Genomic DNA, 16,140 nt, shown 5'->3' on the forward strand with positions numbered 1-16,140 from the left:
CACAAACCACTAGTGTGCCAGTGTTTGTCACCTACCAAAAGGGCACTAGAAGGTTGTTTGTAGTAGTAAAACGAGTATTATCTCCACTCGGGGTGGAAGGGGTCTCGTTTCCTCCATCAGTAGAGCAGGTACAGGACAAGAGAAAGTGGCCATTACATGATGAGGGGCCTTCAGGAGGGCAGGAGACAAATTTCATTCTTATTCAGGATGATGACAACGATTTGGGCTCACAAAGCTCAAAGCTCAAGGAGATCATACAGGAGCACCAAGTGGACATTCATGATTTGTCTCTCTACCTAGAAAGAGCCAAGTGGATAATCAAAAATCTGGAGCAAAGAAACAAATGGCTAGAGGATCAACAAACCATTATGGAGCTACAAAACATACGAGAAAATCGGCAAGCTGCCAAGAGGAGGAAAGTCAAGCTGACACCACTTGAACAAGAAATCAATGATGATCGTGAGTCTTGGCTTGAGAGGGAAAATATCCACTTGGAAAAGTTCCTTGAGAAGGCCAACAGGGAGAAAACTATGTTGAGGCACATGGCATACCACTACTAGGTGAGAAACAAAGTATGCAAAGCAAGAATCAGGAACTTGAAGGCCAAGTTGAAGAAAGCATCGAGGAAGTGAAAAGAGCAAGATAAACTTCAGATCTTGGATGAGGCTTCCTTGGACCAACACAACACTTAATGGAGGACACTCAGCCCAAATTTCAAGAAATTTGGAATACTTTTTGCAATTTTGAAACTTTTGGCCTAAAAAATAGACTTTTCTGCCTGATGCGCGCGCCACCTGGCGCTGATGGGGACCTCCTTCTGAGGAAAACTCAGCATTTTTGTATTTTTCATGGAAAAATATGCATGCCCACAAATGGCCAAGAAATTTTGATAGGTTTTGAGCTTCCAAAAAGGTAAAAACACCTCAAAAATGACCTTTCTGCCCCTTTTTGGACACACAGGAAGTAGTGTTGTGAGAACTCAGTTTTGGAGGGGCAAAGGAAGGCCAAATTCAGAAATTCTACTTTTTTCTGGAAAGTAGACAGGCATTCCTTTCCAACAAGCCCACTTGGAGCAAATTTGGTGCAAGGGAAGGCCTCCAAAATCAGCTTCAAAATGGCACTACGCATAGGGAAATGAACACGGCTCATAGGAGGAAATTTTCTCATTTTGGCCAAAAAACTCTGTTTTTCGCCTAGTTTCTTCACAGTTTGACTTTTCTGTTTCTAATAGTCAAACTCATGATGTAATTTAATGTGACTTGATGGATTTTGATGTAATTATGCTAAATTTTCACTCATAGAGGTAGATTCATCCATGAAAAGGTAGTTTGCAACTGAATGAATCAGTTCCCTAGTTTTTAGAGGCAAGCTGTTCCACTGCCTACTTTTTAGTTCTCAGTTTAGACTTTGTTGGAACAGCTCCTAAACTTATGAGCTCGACCCCTAATGCTAGGATGAGTTGTTTATTGCCTATATCTACTTGTTTTTCAATCATTAGCAAAGGTTGGACTTTTGGGAAAGCTTGGAGCTTCATTATATACTCATTTCAGCAGTTTGGAAAAGGAATAGACTAGAGTTTGCAACACGTTATGGGATTCTTGTGGTATCTTGATTTGGTATTGTATTTCCTTCTGTAATTTTAAGTTTACATGTGTTTTATGTATGCTTCATCTCTCTTTGCTTCATCTTAACTAAATCAAACAAGGATAAAGGTAGAAATCATTGATTTTCAGTGCTCTACCTAGGGTTTGTTTAGTTATTTATGGTTTCAGCTGTTTGAAGAGGATCCCTGAGACCTTCATGCCCTCTTCAACTCCTCACCAGTGTAAAAGCTCTCCATATCACTCAATTTTAAGTACTAAATCATTTTCCTACCTCGCCCCATAGAGATCTCTGCAAGACTGTGTCCATTCCCCGGACCCAAATCTGCTTTTCACATTTGAGCCAAAAAAACATCATCAAATTCAATCAAACTCTTCTGCATACACACCTAGCCCAAAATTAGTCTTCACATTAGTCATCTCAAGCCTCGTTGATCATATTTTGCTGAGATCGAAAAGGAGAGAGCCCTCTCTCGACCTGGTAGGGCTAGCTACCAGGTTAAGCATGGTTTGATGTTATCCTAGATCCTACCTTTCTCAGCCTGAGGTAGATTTAGGCACTAACATGTCCAACTGCAACCCAACAATAAATAATAGTCGAGTCTCTTGTCTACGACTTCTACATCCACCATTACTATTTTCCCAACCAAAGTGATGGGAAAACTGGCTAAAAGTATCCTTTTGGGACAAAGGTGTGGCCATCAAAAGCTTTAAGGGAGTTCGACAGCGGGGAGAGGATTGGGGAACCCAAGGCGACCGAACATGAAGCCGACATGACACAGGTTGAAGCACCTTCGTTGATGACATTTCGGTGTATACCTTTACCTTCGAAGTGATATGCACCTGAAATGCAAGCTGGTGGGAAAGGGGAGGTTTACACTTGTCCTTGTCAAAAATAGCCAGCATGGAATCCGTAGGTTCAATACCCCCGATAACCAAAAGCAAAGATTTCCTTTGGTTGGGGAATGTTTGTAAGACTTCGAGCACTGACATAGCTGATGGTGCTTACGCCAAATCCTCTACGATGTTGTAGTATTGGGCGGCACGTGCAGATGTGTTGTGCATTGTGCGTCGAAGTGCCCCCCTTGGGGGGTTGAATTACAAAGTCCTTAACCGGCCTTTCGATTTGCAAACCGTTGGGCAGTGATGGGTTTTGACCTGCGGATGGTTCTACTGCCAGAGCGACAGGAGCTTCATAAGATTTGGCTCTTGTGGTTAGTTCTACTGTTTCAAAAGTGTAAACAGTAGAACTTCCTTCACAAGTTGAAGGGTGTTGCGAACAGTCGCTACTGCCTGACGTGGGTTGCGGTTGGTTGGAAACGAGATTTTACTGTGGTTGATTCGGAAAAGGATTTCTAAGGACAACAGGTGCCTTACCAGAATCTTTCTTGGCAAGGTAATCCATGCATTCTTGAAGACGTGAACAACGCCAGGTTACGTGTTCTTCAAGACAGAGTTTGTACGAATAGTTGGTGCCTTTATCCTTTTCCGTATCAGTAGATGCAACAACCTTCTATTTTGGGTTGGGCTGCTTAGATGACTGCTCCTCAGAAGGAGCGGTCTTGTTCTTATTCTTCTTGTTCTTGTTATCAGATTTTTGTGTAGAATGCACAGAATAATTGCAGTGGTAGGAAGAGCAGTCGCTTTGGTAGAGGGGTCCACTGCCAGGTTGGCAATGGAACCACTGATTTTTTTTACAGCGACCCTGGAGATTGCGCCAACGATCCCGTCGGCGTGCGCTCCAGGGTGCTACTTGGTGGGAGGATTGGGGTTACCGGGAGCATATGGGATAATGTCGTAGAGAGTGCTAGACTGTGAATAGATCAAATCTAAGTGCTAGGCATGACATATGGATTAGTCCTCTATGACCACACCACCTAGAGCGACATGTCTAGAGATTTTTCAGAGCAATGATTGACGGGAGCTTTGACTAACCTCCACCTACGTCTCCATTCATGGATATGATCGGAGATGTGGGTGGTCGTATCCTGATGAAACGAAGTAAGAAGCTCTTTCCCTTTCTCATAACGGATAGGTAACTGAAAGTGCTTTAGGAACTCCATCGCTAAAGCATCAAAGGTATTCACTAACGCATGTGGTAACTCAATATACCACTTTGCAGCATTACCAGTGAGGGTGCGGGGAAATTGATGTAACCGGACACTGTCATCCACCTTAGAGTTAGAAACACACTAGAGATGGTAGGTGGTGACATGAGTGCCTGGATCCTCCCCTTGTTTTCCGTCGAACATAGGAATGTCTGTCAGTAATTTATGCGGGATCGGCCACCATTGTAAGTTGTGGCAAATGGGGTCGTTTGTCAACTTTTATAAGTTGGGGATATCCAATGTTGCCAAAAAAGGCAAATTGTTGGGTGCCCCCAACTCGGACCATGGTGATGACAGATGACCCGAGGAGCTCTGTGCTCCTCCCATCGTTTGGTTCCCCATGGTGTACATGGGTTGCGTGGTGTAACAGTTGCTTTGTGGTATGGTGTTTTACATGGGATTTCCATGAGGATTTTCATACTGCGGTATGAAGTTGCCCCCAGTATAAGCGATGCCCCCTTGACTCATCTGAGCTTATGAGTAGGGTGCCCCCATGGTTTGGGTGGGAATCCCTTGTGGATTCCCAACCAACATAGAACTAACTGTATGGCTTTGATTGACAGAGGGAACACTCATGTCAATCAATGACTACCCATGAATGCTTGAGAATGGTGAGGGAACTGTGACATTCCCCGCCATCATGCGCATATTGGGAACCACCCCAGATGTTTGAATCTAGGGGTTGTAACTATACATTGCTGGCCAACCTTAATTTTGGTAAATTGGGACTGCGCCCATAGTACCGCATTGAGTGTTATATGTAGCACTATATGTGGCACCAGTCGATGGTATGCTTTGTGGTACCATAGGAGTGGAACCTGGCATCTACTGGGTTCCACCTATAGAGGGTTTTATGTGAGTTGCAGTACCTGGGACGAACGTGATTGTAGGGTTCCACATTACCAACGCTGTGATAACCATCGACTGGGGAAGTGGTAGAGGACCAATAGTGTCTCTATAATTCCACAACCCTTGAGGTGCCGACTGGATAGATGGGAAAGTTCCAAACAATGTAAACTTTGAAACGAGAACTATAAACTCAAAACGGGAACTCTGGCCAAAAAACCCCGAAAAAACATCAAAAACAATGCTAAAAACGAAAAGTGTTGATGCCGGAATAACACTTTTTTTTTTCCAGGGTAAATTTGCAACATGTTTTAAAAATGGCGGTGAAAACCAATTTTTTGTGCAAAAATTATCCAAAATTTTTCCTCAAAACGAAGTGTTGATGTTCGAATAACATTTTCTTTTTCTCAATGGTAAATTTTGTGCAGAAAACACCCTCAAAACGAAAAGTGTTGATGCTGGGATAACAAATTGTTTTTCAAGAGTAAAATTTCAACATTTCGAAGTAATGGCATAAAATATTTTATCATAACCCCGAAAAACATTAAAATTTCATATAGAAAAAATAAATATATAAAAAAAAAATAAAAATAAAAATAAAAAAAAAGTTAAAACAATGAAAAAACACAAAACAATAAAAAATAAAAAAAATAACAAAACATAAATACAAATATATACTAAAAACAAAACATCAAATAATTAAAAAAAACAAACAAACATAAAAAATAAAAAGCAATCATAAAAATGGAAATAAAAAACAAAATTAACCAGTAAAAAACAAAATTAAAAAACTAGGAAAAAATTACAAATTATAAACAAATAAATAGTAAAAAAAACATATTAAAAAAAACAAAACAAAACGAATATGTAAACTAAAAAAATATGGGAAAAGAAAAAAATACACATTAAAAAAAACTCTAAAATTAAGTAGGGAAAAATAGAAAAATTAAAAAAAAAAACATTAACAAAAAACTAAAAAAAAACTGAAAATTAAAAACAAACTAGATTTAAAAAAAAATTAAAAAACTAGTGAAATTAAAATTAAAACGATAATTACTTAAAAAAATAAACGTAAATAAATAAACAAATAATGTTTAAAAAAATTTGTTTCATAAACAATAAAAGAATTTGAAAAAAAAAACAATTATATATAAAAAATTAAGTAGGTAAAAATAGAAAGATTAAAAAAATCATTAGCAAAAACTAGCAAAAAAAAAAAAAAAAATTAAAAACAAACTAGATTAAACAAAATTAGAAAATTAACAAAAAAAAATAAAAATTAAAAACTAGTAAAATTACTATTAAAAGCATTTAGAAAAAACAAAAAAGACAAAAATAAGCTCAAATTATTAAAAAAAAAAAAAAAAAAAAATATCAAAATTTTTAAAACATACGTCTTTTCTAATTAAAAAAAAAATTAAAAAACATTTTAAACTTTAAAAAAAATGTGTTTTTGATTTTTAAAAATAAAAATATTTTTTTTATTAAATTTTCATTACTTATTTAAAAACAAACCCAAAAAAATCTTTAAATTTTTTTAATAAAAATTATTAAATTTTAATTTAATAAACCATTTAAATAAAACTTAAATTTTAAATCATTATAATAAAAATTAAATTATTGAAAAAAACTATCAAATAATTTTAATAAAAAATAAATAAATTTAATGTTTGTTTTTTTTAAAACGGTTTATTTTTAAATTAAAAAAACATATATTAATTTTTTTTAAAAATTAAACTATTATAAAAATTTAGCAAAACCATTTATTAAGAATTTTTTTTTTTTTTTTTTTTTTTTTTAAGTTTCATGTTATAAAAAAAAAATTAAAAAAAAATAGGGGCAATTGCGCAGGCCCCCGCCCCCGACCGCGCCACCCCCGGGCCGCTGGCGGGCGCTGGGGCAATTCCCGAAATCGCCCTAGCGCCCGACAGCGGCCCGGGGGTGGCGCGGTCGGGGGCGAACGCTATTTTTTTTTTATAACATGAAACTTAAAAAAAAAAAAAAATTAATTCTTAATAAATGGTTTTGCTCAATTTTTGTAATAGTTTAATTTAAAAAAAAATTTAATATATGTTTTTTTAATTAAAAACAAAAAAATCGTTTTTAAAAAAAACAAACATTAAAATTTAATAATTTTTATTAAAAAATTTTAATGATTTTTTTTTTCTTTATAAAAACAAAATTTTTAAAAAATTAAAGTTTAATTTTTATTAACATTATTTGTTAATTTTTTTTAATAATTTAATTTTTAATATATATATTTTTTCACATAGAAAAAAAATTCGTTTTAAATTGTTTTTTTGTTTCAAATAAAAATTGTTTAATTTTTTTTTTTTTAAATCAAAACAAGGATGGTTTAAAAAAATTAAAATTATTTATTTATTTTTAAATAAAATATATATGTTTAATAAAACATTTTTTCTTTTTTTAATAAAAAATACGTGCTTTTTTGGGGTTTTTTTTTATAATTTTGTTAAACACACATGGGAAACATAGAATAGGAAAGATAAATCATGTGAGTTCATTTTTTTATTAACATCAGATATACATTTATAGTACAATATGTGACTCTTGGGTTTCAGATCCGAAGGTCTCTTGGACTGCTTTTGTCCATTCGACTTCCACACTAACCCATTTAGGATTAGGTGTCCAATATTCCCCCCCTTAATCCGAAGGGTTATGTATGAGTCCAAGAAGAGAGCTGTAATACAAAATGTGCAAAAAATGCATGGCAGCACTAGGCTGAATGTGCTCTATGAAATGTTGGTAAAAAAGGGCATTGGTTTAAGGATGACCACCAACACTGGAACGCTTAGTGCAGTTCCCGGAACTCTTCCAAAACTGGCAAGAAACTGAAGTTTTCTGCTAGAGGAAGTGATCCTATTGTTTTAAAGAGGGAAACCTTCAACCATAAAAGGGAGGTCTCACCCCGCATAAAAGGTAAAACTTCAACCTGAAAAGGGAAGTCTCAATCTGTGATGGTTTAAGGATAACCAACAACTCTGGAATGCTTAATGCAATTCCTGGAACTCTTCCAAAACTGGCAAGACGCTGGAGTCTTCTGCTAGAGGAAGTGTTCTTAATCTGTGATGGTTTAAAGATGACCAACAACTCTGTAATTCCTGGAACTCTTCCAAAACTGGCAAGAAGCTGGAGTCTTCTGCTAGAGGAAGTGTCCCAGATTGCCAACTGAAGGCGTGTTCAGGGGCATCTTTGTCGCTGGCTACAACTCTGAAACTGGTGTGGCAGGTTGTGGCTCAGGCTCGCTTGATGTGGCTTTGAAGCTTGTAGATGACCATCATTTCCCCCCCTGTCAGATACAAGGTGAGATGATGGAGAAAACTCAACTGCAAGACTGTTTAATACTTTGGAACAAGTTCTGACATGTGTTTGGAATATCTTCTTGGCTGTTGATGCCCATTGCCAAGAAGCGATCCATCCAAGATGAATCTTTGTTCTTGCAGGGTGTTTGTTGCTGAAGCATCTGTTTGAAGAATGACTGGTTTTATGACAGTGCTTACATGGATGAAGATCAAAACAGTGATCTTTCAAATGGCCAACTCGGTCACAGTGTTGGCATTTCACAATCTGTTGTTGTTGTTGTTGCTGTGGAAGAGGGGCAGAATCTGGAACAGCTGAAGCTGAACTGTCATGAGGAGCAGTTGAACTCCAGCACTCTGAAATTGAATGGGCTTGGCATAGTCTGGAATATGAAAGGACAAGTCCTTGTCTTATCCAAGACCAGTTCTGTGCTTGTTGTGGACAAGCTGTTCCCAAGGTCTGATGATGGGCTTGGGAAGTGCAGATTGAGTTTCTGCATCTGCATATACAACTGCTGCTTTATTTGAATGAACTGTAACATTATTAACATGGTGCTGATGGGTGGTTGTCTCAATGTTCTGAACAAAAACAGGTTCAGAATGGTGTCTATTTTGATGTAGCTCTTCTTGCTGTAGCTGTGATTCAAGTTGCAAAAAATCGATCTTTTCTTGTACATTTTGCAAACAACTATGAATATTGGTGAGAAAATCCTTGCTGATTTTGACTGTATTATCCATAGTAGAGAGTATTAGATTGTCCACTAACTCTAATATTGCACTGATTGGAGCCATTTCTAACCTCAAAATAGTAAAACAATGAGGAAAAGATGGACACCAAATAAAATTATGGCAACAACTTCAAATCAATCAGCTTGCAATAGATTCAACATACAGAGAATGGTGATATCCAGAAAACAGACTCCTCATTCAAAAAATGAATTTTCTTCAATTCACCTGAGAATTTAACTTCCAACAAAGCATGCTCCACTCTTCAGCAGGATCCAACTACATTCACAAAACGCATCATCACTAGTTCCTGCCTCTCAAGTATTTTGTTACAAGGTACAGCTGCTCAAGGACAGACAGTCTAGCTGAATGTTTTAATAATTATAAGACCACCATAAATTTGAACTGAATGCTGTTCTTACTTTCAAGTTCTGACAAAAATCACTCTTAAGAAATATCTATGCCCACACTACTCCCAGTGCTCACAAACTAAATCCTGTGTACAAGAATACTCTCCAGCAAGTGTATGAAAGCCTCCTCATTGGCACGTGCAAAGAATTTATTCAAACAAGATGGTCAATATATATATATATATATGCTGGTCAATCATCAGCATCATTCAAGCCATAGTTCAATGGGACAACGCATTCAAAACATATGCTAGTCAATGTAACCACAACGCACATATACAGCTTTAGCACACATATAAACCACACATTAATTTAGCACCGCTTTAATACAAGCCACAGCAAAAGGAGCACTGCACGATAGCCTCGTTCTGAAACACCGCTATCTCAAATAAAAGGAACAACGCATACAGCATTAAGGTCTTTGTCAGCACCATTATTTCAAAAAAGGAGGAGCGCTGCGCGATAGCCCCAACTCCAAAAGATCTATTAAAAAATTTTGCAATTAAAGCTACAGGATTGAATAACGCACGTCTGGACAACTTTTCACACGCATATATATGAACAGTTACACTGGTATCAGAGCGTGGTAGGCTTCCAGAGATGCTTGTGGGTCGGCTTCAGATCGCTATTGTAATGAGTAGACTCGTCCAGGACATGATAGCCCCCATCTAAAGACAATCTCAGATAAATTCTACTGGCAAACTTCACTTCTTTCTTCTACGGCTTGACACCAGGGCGACTTTCATGTTCAAACCGTCTTCCACTATCCTTCTCAAAATCCTGATTTCGTGAACCACCAGCGCCAGAAAGACGTGATTTGAAATTTTTGTCCCTTGAAGGGGTTCTTTCAGCAACTGCACGTGACCTCGGGTTTACTCCCAACGTTGTTGGACACCCCTTCTATACGACCGAGTCGATGTCGTTGACGTTGCTGAGATTCGAACGTACAATCTTCCGCAGTCTCCCGCTACAATACAGCTAACGGGCAACGTTAATATGAACCAAGTGAACTGGAAATATAAAACATTAGAAAACGGTTCCCTTGGATACTCCAAGGGCGGAAAGGCCGTTGCAAGTAAGTTCCAATGGGAGAGTCTGCGTGATTGAAACCCACTAGTAAGACGTACTGCAGTATAATCTCTACTCCGAACAGAACCTTGATCTGCGATATCAACCTCAAAACTCATACAGCACTGAAGAAAAAACTGTTGACTAGGGATCTGTTGCTATTTGCCGTCCAGCCAGTGACAGTAGAGGCAACAGATTGTAATTAGACCCAGCAGAGGTAATACCGGATGTGAAACGGTAGATTACCAAGCCGCGTGCGACATTACTGCCTGTGTTGCTTTCAGGTATATGATATCGGTAAAATAATACATTCTTGCAGTTGTGGCTCATATGATATAGGATTCATTCATGACCAAGATATTGGTAAAATAATACGTATATTCGCCTTATACTAGTAAACCATATCCACCAGGAAGTTACTGATTCCTCCTAAACACAATTTGCAAGTACGTCTGGTCTAAGAAATCCCAAAATTGCATAAGACTGCAATTGCTCCTAAACGACCACAAATTCGGGAGAGCCTCACTCAACAATTTCGCTGACTGGTCACTGCATACCAACTGAGATACATGCTTACTTCATCCGAAAGGAATGTGATGCATCTGGATAGTTCCTGGTCCGCCTCTAAAAATGTCTCAAAGTGAACCCATTTACATGTTGTTGTATCCAAAAATAACCAAAGCATGCAAAAACCTCCACGCACATCGGTGAGATTCAAGCCTAATCCCTCCAAAACCCTCACGTGTGTAAATCGCTCAAAATGGAGCAGTTAACATTCTTTTAAGAAACGCATCTGCAACATAGCGCCATATTCCTCCGATATCTGCCACACTCTAACCCTAGGTCCTCGAAAAAATTAAAATTGCTAATCAATGGAAAGCTTACCCGCTTCCAATGCGGGAAAACCGGATGCACACAAAATTTCAAGACTCGACCGAATTAAAATCCCAGTTCGCTCAGAAATAACTCGAGCCGATCCGATCCAGCGGCTCTCAGAGTAAATCCCTAGCGGCAAATCACAGTAACGGCAGCGCTGGACAACGTTCAATGTCAGACAGCATTCCTTTCACGACAGTAAGGGCAGCGCTGGACAACGTTCAATGGAATGAACACACAGCGTTGAAGGGTATAATGGAATGAACAGGCCAGCGCTTAAATGTTTCAATGTCAGGCGAATGTCAGATGAATGTCAGACAGAGAGCGCAGTGAGACAGCGTTTGCAGCTGGTCTCTTGACAGGGGGCGCAGGCTTGACAGAAGGTGCAGACAATATAAAAAACGTATATAACAAACAGACATGTCAGAACAACGTGGACAGCGCTGAGGCAGAGGAATGTTTCATCGTTCAAGTGAATATGGCAGACTGGGCGCAGGTCTGTATAAAGGAATATGGCAGAAATAAACTGCACAGAAAGGCCATAAAACAAATGGCTCAAATTAATTTGCAGGGCAGGAATACGCCTGCTCTGATACCATGTTAAACACACATGGGAAACATAGAATAGGAAAGATAAATCATGTGAGTTCATTTTTTTATTAACATCAGATATACATTTATAGTACAATATGTGACTCTTGGGTTTCAGATCCCAAGGTCTCTTGGACTGCTTTTGTCCATTCGACTTCCACACTAATCCATTTAGGATTAGGTGTCCAACAAATTTAAATTTGTTTTTGTGTTTTTTTTTTTTAATATTAATTTTACCAGTTTTTTAATTTTTTTCCGTTAATTTTCTATTTTTTTTAAAACTAGTTTGTTTTTAATTTTTTTCCCATTTTTGCTAATGTTTTTTTTAATTTCTCTATTTTTACTTACTTAATTTTATAAATATATATTTTTTTAATTTTGTTTTTTTTTTTCCAAAGTTTTTGATGGTTTATGAGATATTTTTTTATTTTTTATTTTATTTTTAATATTAATTTTACTATCTTTTTTATTTTTTTCGTTATTTTTCTATTTCTTTTTTTTAAACTAGTTTGTTTTTAATTTTTTTTCTTTTCCCTAGTTTTTGCTAATGTTTTTTTTTTAATTTCTCAATATTTACCTACTTAATTATATATATATATATATATATATCTATTTTTTTAATTTTGTTTTTTTTTTCCAAATTCTTTTATGGTTTGTGAGATAATTTTTTTTAACATTTTTTATTTTTTATTTTTGTCTTTTTTACATATATTTTTATATTTTTTTTAGAGACAATTATTTCATTTGGATTGAAAATTTAATTAACGATGTATAAATATGTAGTATATCGAAAATGCAAAATATCGACCTTCTTTAAGTATGCGAATCAATAAAAACCCCATTACAAAAAAAATAAAAATTAAAATAAAAACTAGAAAATATGAAAAAGAAGACCACTTCCAAAATTATTAAATTTACGAAATAATTATTTACATTTCATATGTTAGAAAAATTTAAAGTCAAAAAATAGGTCTTTTAAAAAAAGGGTCTGATGCAGAATAACCACTTTTTTAAATTAGCATGAAAATCACTACCATTCTAAAACGCAATGTACATAAAAAAAATTAAAGTGCCAAAAACTATGCTTTAAAAAAAACATGTGTGTTCTGCATCACCCCTTTTCAAAATCGGGTCAATTTTTTGCTATCTCTACAAAACGGGTAACAGTAGCAGTTCCCATTTCAAAGTTTACATTGTTTCCACCTACTAAAGAAGAAAGTACTGGTACTGCGGGAGTAACTATAGGGTCTAACAGATCTGTAAGCAGAGTTTTAAAATGAGGAATAAATCCTTTGTAAAGAAATCATCTAGCAAATCAGAATTGTCAGTTGTCCACATAGGCCTCATGTGCGATTTAGGAGACTGATTCCTCAAAGATGAGGAATCTGAGTCAATGGAACTCGGCAGATCCTCCACAATGAGTGGAGGAAGTCCTAACAATCATCTGGATTGACTACGAGGGCCGAATGTAGCCACAATGAATGTTAAGTTTTATCAAATAGATTTTAATGTGATATTCTTTAAAGTCTCGAAAATGATAGCACTCAGGTACCTAAGAAGAAAAAATACACTAAATATGTCAATCAACGAACAAAGGGAAATTACCTCATCTGATAAACACTGATTACTGGATATGAAACCCAGTTTCTTAATGAGTAACAGAGAAGGATGGAAAAATGTATGGTTACGGTTACTTTTGAGCTTCACCCAAACCTCAGATTGAGGGGCCAAGTACTCTCATGAAGACGAGCACCCTCCCAAAACCTGAAGACAAAGTAGGTTTGTCCGTTTTAGGTACCAGGACAGACCATCCCAGTCACCTTGTGTAAGTACCTAGAAGGTTTGGCCACTAGAGATACCTCAAATCATAGACATTACGAAGGGGGACATAGTCGTAGACAGCACGCTGTGTGGGCAGGATACCTGAATCCCCAACTCAGTTCCAAAATCCCCGAAGGGAACCCCAATACACAGAATGCCCAAAGGAGTTGTAAAAGAAGGCAGGCTACCTTCGATTATAGTCTGATGTTGTCTCATATTTCGCTCCATTGTTAGTGGAGTGGTCCTGGTAATATGAGTGTAGAAGGATTTTTCACTCGTTAATGATGCTAGTTTTGATTTTCAACCTTGGGTAGTTGACTCACTCTCTTATCCCAAGGTCCTAATCTAGCTAATGTTGGTTTGCTAAAAAAGAGTAACTGATTGATTTTAATGTAAATTTTAGTGTACTTGCTTATTTGTCTTTGGTAGGGGTGTTGACATATGAGTATGGTGAGACTCTTGACTCAATAAACCATGCAGAACAATACTTTGAAAAAAATCCCAATTTCTTATGCAAACAAGTCTTATTCTATGCATGTATCATTTCACATATTCATGGATTCATCAGTGCATCTAAAGCCATTCAACACTTTGCATAACCGAAAGTTTCTTTTCTCAATATTCCCTAACAATTATTAAACCAAAACAAAGCAACCTACTACTATTTCAACAGATGGAGATATACAATTTATGAGCTTTTCTTTCAACAAAAACGACTTTTATGAGAGAAAAACTAAAACATTTTCTTAAAAAATAAATTTTAAGACACCAAATTTATTAGCATGATACTATTGCAGATCTTACTTTAGCCCCTAAGACAAGTCCCCCCCCCCCCCCCTTTGGTCCACAAAATCTCTTGAAAAACATGGAAATGGGAGACTAACGCTCTGTCTATGTGTAAACAAAGCTTTAGTTTGGCCACTAACACTCCCTATGCACAGTCAAAGAGCTTTATAAAGCTCTGTGTAGACTAGCAGCCTGCGTTAGTGAGGGAAATAGCTCAAAAAGAGGGCTTTTAGGATCAATTTCTGAGGAGAATGCAACTTTGCAAGATGCAACAAGTTAGATGGTGGATCAGAAAAGGATGTGAAGAAGTGGGAAGCTCATAGAAGAAAGAGAAGATCTGAGAGGAGTTCGGGTAACCGAGAACTAGATGTATAGTCCCCAACGGAGTCGCCAATTCTGCTATGGGGTAAAGTGCACGGGATGAAAAATACCCTTGAAATTCTTCCCGGGACCTTAGACAAATGGTAAGGTTATCTGCAAAAGCTACCTGTTAAACACATATTCATCTATCAGACATATATTGACAGGGTATGGAAAGAGGATCACCTTTGGTTCTTTCTAGATTCGCTTGGGGATCTCCATGCAGTAAGAAGAACTCCTCCTAACTGGCTCCAAGACAATTCCTGCACAAAAGAACAAAGCAAACCAATCACAGCATACACTTCTGACAATTAATGTAAGAATCTGTAACAAACATGTATAAATGTGTAACCTATCTACTCAACACAACAAGCATAAGAATGAACAAATAAATGCCCAAAATCACTGACACTTTGGAGTAGGGAACACAGCCGCGGTCCTATATTCAGAATGGAAAAGTGATTACAACAACCCATTGTATCAGCCTTCCTTACCCCTTCTTCCTCTCTCTCTCTCTCTCCTTCTTTTAGCTAGCTCCTTCAAGAATATGATAGTCCACAACAGCTCTATGGGCTATCCTTCCAAATGTTTTGATCTCCTTTGCAATGGCCCTCTCGTTGCTTATATAGCAATCGAATTAGGACTTCCAAACTCCACCTATAGTTCATTTGGGCAAAAACCATGAACCTGCCTTTTTTACAAGCTTTTTCCCATTTTCCTTCATTCTCGGAATAGAATTTCTTCAAATATCTTGATTTTTGGAGTTTCCTTGCTTTTCTAGCTCAAATTTAGGGATTTAATATCTAGATATTTATGAGCAGATTCGTTGGCATAACCTTTTGAACATCACTTAAGTTCACTAACGCCCCCCCTGGTCTAACAGCAAGAGTTAGCAGGGTGACTAACGCTCCTTTATGCTTGGTACCAAGCTTTATAAAGCAGGTTGTCAGTGTGTGGAGAGCATTAGTGTGGATTCTGGGCCTGAAATTGTGATCATTTCTTCAGTCATATTGTCTTTCTCCTCTGAGTTGATTAGGAGGTCAATTTGTCCTATAACACATTGCTGTTGTGAAACTATGAGGGGGAGAAATGGATGCCATTGAGTACATACCCATTTTATCCTATTTGAGTTTGCCTCCACTTGATTTGTAGGTCTATGTAAAGTCCAACGGGTCCTCATTCTCTTTGGTGAAATTCTCAAGGAAATCTTTGTTATAGAGCTTTTGATGCTCTGGTAGTTGGTACATTAGGCTTAGATTGTCTGGTGAGAAAGACCCCATGACCTGTTGCCTTTTATTCTTGAAATTTCTATCTTAGATGTCTACCTCATTAGTTACCCATTTCACCATATCCGTGTATGTTATTATCTTTGGTCTCACAACTATTCGGTGTAAGAATGAACATGTTGTCTTGAAATAGGAGGCATCAGATGACTCCTGAGCATCATTCGTAGCCTTTGTTACCAGTGGCCTGGGATGAATTTCTTCTAACAGGTTATACATGGCTTCCCATGTCGTGGTTTCTCTGTCCTTGCTGCATGTGCTATCAGAGAAAAGCAGTACCATGTCTGATTTCTCAAATGTAGTCGCCTTACCCTTCTTCACCATTATCTCTAACGATATTTTCT

The sequence above is a fragment of the Pinus tabuliformis genome, chromosome 9 (genome assembly GCF_031772625.1).
Source record: "Pinus tabuliformis cultivar Carrire ecotype Pingquan chromosome 9, CPIR1, whole genome shotgun sequence".
Taxonomy (NCBI): Eukaryota; Viridiplantae; Streptophyta; class Pinopsida; order Pinales; family Pinaceae; genus Pinus; species Pinus tabuliformis.